We start from the raw sequence: 6,236 nt of genomic DNA, 5'->3' as shown, positions 1-6,236 counted from the left end.
TGGCAGTGGTGGAATGGCAGCCAGGGAGCCTCCTCCTGGGCGCTGGGATTGGCTCAGCACCTCTGCCCTGGGAGTGGTGGAATGGTGGCTGGGAAGCCTTCTCCTGTGCGCTCTTAAAAAATATTTTTGATCTGTGGTTGCTTGAACCTGTTGACATAATCCACAGAGACATTGTAAATTTAATATGTCTCAGCCAGGGGTGGTGGTGCACACTTGTAATCCCAGTGCTCTCGGAGGTTGAGGCAGGAGGATTGCAAGTTTAAGCTCATCCTGGGAAACTTAGCAACCTAGTAAGACTCTGTCTCAGAATAAAAAACAAAAAAGGGGTCGAGGATCTCAGTGAGAAGGCTCTGGGTTCACTGTTCAGTACTATGGAACTATATGTCTATTCAGTCTTTTAATTTGTAGTACTCCTCTCTCTTAAACTTGTTGCAAATATCTTCTGAGGAAACCAGTTTGCTTTCTTTTGGGGATTCTTATATTGTGGATTTTGTCAATTAAATTCCAATCACATGTTTAATGTTCTTCCATCCCCTGTATTTCTTTTTTTAAAATTAACTTTATTGGTACATTTTAGGTATACATTATGATCACATTCATCATGCATTTCTATGCACTGGTAAGCCTGAATGTTCACCAGATCCAGGTTTGATTTTTTTCAGAAGTAATATTGAAACCAGACTTTTCTAGTCAGTTGCTAAGGGAAGAGGGTAGAGGCAGGTACCTGCTGCTGCTTGGGCCTCCTTACCACCTGAGTCAGGCAGGAGACTAGGGTGTGGCAACATGATTGGGGCAATCGGACATGACCTACCAGTTGCAAAGACTTGTTAACAGGTGTTAACCAGCTCCTGCTCCTGGCACCTGATACCAATCTTCTGGCACACACTCAAGCTGAGCCCTGTACCCTGATACCAATCTTCTAGCATAAGATCAAGTGGGTTTTTAATGGGGATGGCCTGGATATAACATCAGAAAGGGGTTATAAAAGATGGCAGCCATTGATTTTGCTGCCACTGCCCTCTTTTTCTTGCAGTGGCCCATCCTGTGTGCAGAAGGTATCTTTTCTTTTTCATTCAGTGTACCTTTTCTCCTTGAGCACTTCTTTCAAATTTCCTTTTCTTCTCCTTTTTGTCTTCTTCTTTTGGCCCTAGAATATATGCTAAATTTTCACATTCACCAATTGTTCCAACCAAGTCTTTGTACAGAAAAGTAAGCGCCTGGAAAGCACTGCTTGTCACTAAAATACCTGGTCACATGGGGCTCATTCTCACTACAGCCAGACAGGATGATCCCAGATTCCTTACTCACTTCTGTACTTTATAGAGTCCTAGACCTGCTGCTTCAGTGTCCTGAGAGATGTGCAAATGGGTGATGGATAGAGCAAATTGAGGAGACAGCAGACAACTCAGGATGGTGGGAGAAGGGAGGAAGATGACAGCTTGGTTAGGGAATATTCCCCCTTTCAGCAAATTACAGGAGATGCACCCCAGCTTGGTCATGAAGTTGGTTTGCTTCCCTTGTGCAATGTACTTCTCAGAATATTTAGTCAGCCTGCAATTTCTCAAAGATTTTCTTCTTGGGCTGGAGCTCCTCATCTGGCTGGCCCTTCTCATAGCCCTTCACAAACAATTTCTCACTGGAACTAGAGCCTGCAGGAGGGCCTATAATAGGGCCAACTTGACAGCGTGCGCCTTCTATAGAAGCACACAGCAGCATGCCTTAGGATTTGACTTCTCTCATTTTTTGGTGTTTCAGACTGCACTGTATCACCACTGGCCTATTCTGCAGTTCCTTCTTGGGCACAAACTGCACCAGGCTGCTCACTGCTGCCCATGGCTCAGCTTCCCCCACATCAATCTTCTCCACACACTGTCTGAATCTGAGTACTTCTCCAGACTGATGATTTATCTCATGCAGATATCCAGCCATGATGAGTGCACCTTCTCTGCTTCTGAATTTTGGGTATGGCCTTTGGCAATGGGTTTCTGTTCCAAGGGACCTGGGTAGGCAGCACTGGCCTGCTTTTTCAGAGCAAGGGTATTAAAGTTCCTGAGTGGGCTCTAGCAGTTTGTTCAGGGTGATTTCAACAGAATTCTTTAGGTCTCCAGAATGTACAACCTCATCAGCAAAATCTTTTTCCAGGTCCAGGTCAGTAGTATTGGTTTTGTTTCCTCCCCATTTCTCATCTTGAGCGTTCACAAACTCAAACTTGAGGGGAAAGAGAACATTTTTGGTAAAGGACAAAATCCTATGGTTCTCCTCATTGCCTGGCTCACAGAAGGCCTTTTTCAATTTTTTTCTTTATGTCTTCCCTCCAATCAAAGTGATCAATCTTAAACTCCTCTTTTGAAGAGCTCATTTTATTCCTGGTTCATCCTGGGACCACTGAATTCCTCAAATGGATCCCTTTTGAGTAGCCAAGTGCAGAGACACACTTCTCTGCAACTCTGGAACTCTTTCTCTGACCAACACCTCTAAATTGGGAATCTACATTGAAATACTCTTCATTAAAACCCTGCAGTCAAGGGTACAACAGACCACTCAGCAAAGGGTGCTCCACCTGCTTTACAACCTCAGCTCCAGCTTTCTTGACATCATGTGTGACAATGGACACTCTTTACACATCCAGTGTGCACTCTTTGCTGAGCTGGTAATGAGTGCCTTTGATGAACTTGGGGTTCTCTGAGGGCATTCTTATACTTTCCAGCATTTTTTTGATCACATTCTCATAAAAACTGGTTTCAAGTTCTAGAAGTTCCCATGGAGTTTCCATGTTTTCCAGGTATGCATGAAGGCCCACAAATAGAATGATTACCTCACATCCTACCTTCAAGAAGTCATCAGTCTTGGACAAGGGCATGAAGTAAGCCACAAGTAATGTGCCTGGGGTTGCCATTCCTGAGTAAACTTTGAATTCCCACCCCCTCAGTGTATCCTTCACTTTCTCTTCCCCTAGAACAGCTGAAGGTTCTGGGTGACAAGGTGCAATTTCGCTTCCAGGCTGGGAATGACCCATAGCCTTGTCAACCCTACTTCCTGTGCTCAGCCACCACCTGCACACTTTCTTATGGTCACTGTCACATGAATCCTACCAGGTTGATTAGCTGAGCCAGGTTTGATTTTTTAAAAACTTAATTCTTACTAGTACATGTTTATAGTACATAATTATCCCATTCATCATTGGGAGTTGGTACACGTACATAACAAATTTTAATTATTTTTACATTTCCTTCATTTCCCACACCCTCAAACTTTTGGATCCTTCCCGTTTGCAAAAATTATATGTCCTATTATCTATCTTTTGTTTTGCTTTTTAATTTATTTATACTTTGGGTTTCTCATATAAAAGAAATTATGTGATATTTAAGCTTGCATATCTGTTTATTTCATTTAACATTATGGTCTCAAGGTGCATCTATTTTTCTAAAAATGACTCATTCATCTTACTTTATAGCAAAATAGTACTTCATTTGGTACAAAACCATATTTTCTTTACCCATTCATCTGTTGATGGACATATGGGCTGCTTCCCAGATTTAGGTATTATGAGTTGTGCTGCTATAAACATGGGTATACACGTATCACTATAATATGATGTCTTTAACTCTTTCAGGAAGATATCCAGAAGGGGAATAGCCAGATCAAATAGAATTTCTATTTTGTTTTCTAAGAAAGCTCCATACTCATTTTCGAAGTGGTTGTACTAGTTTACATTCCTACCCACAACGTAGAAGAGTGTCTTTTTCCCTCACAGTCTCACTAACATTTGTTATTGTTTGATTTCTTAGTGATAACCATTCTTTCTGGAGTAAGATGGAATTTCAATGTTTTAATTTTCATTTCCCTAATGTCTGGAGATGTTGAACATTTTTTTCATATATGTATTGGATATTTGTATATTGTCTTCTGAGAAGTATCTGCTCATTTAAGTTGTCATTTTTTGATTAGGTCTTTTAATTTAGGGGTCTAATTATTTTGAGTTCTTTATATATTGTAGATATTAGTCCTCTGTTCAAGGAGTAGCTAGCAAAATTTTTCTATTCTATGGGTTGTTCTTCACTCTGTTGGTTTTTTTCTCTTGCTGTGCCTTTTAAATTTGGTATGATCACATTTGTTGATTCTTTTTTTGTATTAAATTCTTTTATTGGTACATTGTAGGTATACAGCACAATTACATTTCTCATTGGGAATTGTACCTTTACATAATGCATCTTGGTTCTTATTTTTTCCCCATTCCTAGCCCTCCCTTCACGCCCTCCACTCTTCCCTATTTACAAAGACTTTAATTCCATTTTTTCCATTTCTCATCATTTTTTCCTTTCCCTTCTTTCCTTTCCCCTGCCCCTCCCACTACCCCTACCCCTTTGGACCTTTTCTTCCTATTTTATATTATAGATTATTCATTCTAATAATTGGTACATTTTAGGTATACAGTATAATGACATTCATCATTGGAAATTTGCACCTTTACATAGTCTCTCTTGGTTCTTATTTTTCACCCTTGCCCAGCCCTCCCTTCAACCCCTCCAGTCCTCCCTATTTACAAAGATTTTGTTCCTATTTTTCCATTTTCTCATATTAACCCCATTCCCTTCTGTCCTTTCCCTAGCCCTCCCACTTCCTTCCCCTTTGCCCCTTTTCTTCCTATTTCACATGACCTATTATACATTTAGTCCTTATTTACACTTTCAGTTTCTCACACCAGAGAAACTATTTGGTATTTACACATGTGTGTCCTATTTATTTCACTTAAGAGTATCACCTCAATGTGCATCCACTTAGCTATAAATGTCTCTAATTTCTCATTTTTTATGGCTGAGTAGTACTCCATTTTATTAAAAAACCACATTTTCTTTACCCAGTCTCCAGTTGATGGGCATTTGGGCTGTTTCCAAGTTTTAGCTATTACAAACTGTGCTGCTATGAACATGGGTGCACATATATCACTGTGGTATGGTTCTTTTAATTCTTTGGGGAAGATCCCCAGCAGTGGAATAGCGGGGTCAAATGGGACTTCCAGTCCTAGTTCTTTGAGGTATCTCCATACTGATTTCCACAGTGGTTGCACCAGTCTACATTCCCACCAGCAGTGGAGCAGGGTTCCTCTTTCCCCACAGCCCCACCAGCATTTGTTATTGGTTGATTTCATGATAGCAGCCATTTTGTCTGGAGTGAAGTAGAATCTCAGCATTGTTTTCATTTGCAACTCTTGAATGACCAGTGATATTGAACATTTTTTCATGTATTTATTTGCTATTTCTACTTCTTTGTCTGAGAAATGTCTGTTCATTTCAGATGCCCATTTTTTGATTGGTTCTTTAAATTTGGGAGGTCTGATCTTTTTAAGTTCTTTATAGATTCAAGATAGTAGACCTTTGTCTGAGGAACAGCAGGTGAAGATTTTTTCCCACATTGTGGGTCGTCTCTTCACACTGCTGGTGGTTTCTCTTGCTGTGCAGAAGCCTTTTAATAAGAAGAGATCCCACTTGTTGATTGTTTGTGTTAGTTCACAGGCAACTGAGATTTTGTTCATAAAATCTTTTCCTACACCAATGTCTTCAAGGGTTCTACCTAACCTCTGTTCCAACTGGGTCAGAGTTTCTATTTGAATATTTAGATCTTCAATCCATTTTGATTTTAGTTTAGTGCATGGTGAGAGATATAGGTCTAGTTTGCATCTTTGGCAAGTTGAAGCCCAATTTTTCCAGCACCATTTATTAAAGAGGCTATCTTTCCTCCAGTGAGGGTGTTTGGCTCCTTTGTCGAAGATGAGATGGCTGAGTGTGTCTGGCGTTGTTTCTGCATCTTGTAATCTGTTCCACTGGTCCTCAAGCCTGTTTCTTTGCCAGTACCATGCTGTTTTTCTCACAGTAGCTTTGTAGTAGAGTTGCAGGTTGGGGATTGTGATACCCCCTGCCATGTCTCTGTTACCTAGAATTACTTTTGCTATTCTGGGTCTCTTCTTGTTCCAAATGAATTTTTGGATTGTTTTCTCAAGGTCTATGAAGTATGCTGCTGGGATCTCAATTGGAATTGCATTAAATCTATATAGCAGTTTTGGAGGTATGGCCATTTTCACTATATTAATCCTTCCTACCCAGGAGCAGGGGATGTCTGTCCATTTTCTGATATCATCTTCAATCTCTCTTTTCAGAGTGCCATAGTGTTCAGAGAAGAGGTCTTTCATTTCTTTCGTTAGGATGGTTCCTAGGTATTTCAGTTTTTTGGATGCTATT

At 40.4% G+C, this 6,236-nt stretch overlaps 1 pseudogene; it reads right to left on the bottom strand.

The window, feature by feature from the left end:
- Window positions 1–1,304: 1,304 nt before the first annotated feature.
- On the bottom strand, window positions 1,305–3,040 carry LOC101700188 (tyrosine--tRNA ligase, cytoplasmic pseudogene; annotated as a pseudogene).
- Between the last annotated feature and the right edge of the window lie 3,196 nt (window positions 3,041–6,236).

This window comes from Heterocephalus glaber, unplaced genomic scaffold (assembly GCF_053883595.1).
Source record: "Heterocephalus glaber isolate CG9 unplaced genomic scaffold, H.glaber_assembly_v1.0 deba00001613, whole genome shotgun sequence".
Taxonomy (NCBI): domain Eukaryota; kingdom Metazoa; phylum Chordata; class Mammalia; order Rodentia; family Bathyergidae; genus Heterocephalus; species Heterocephalus glaber.
The sequence above is the reverse complement of the archived record's forward strand: the minus strand, read 5'-3'. Positions and strand labels throughout refer to the sequence as shown.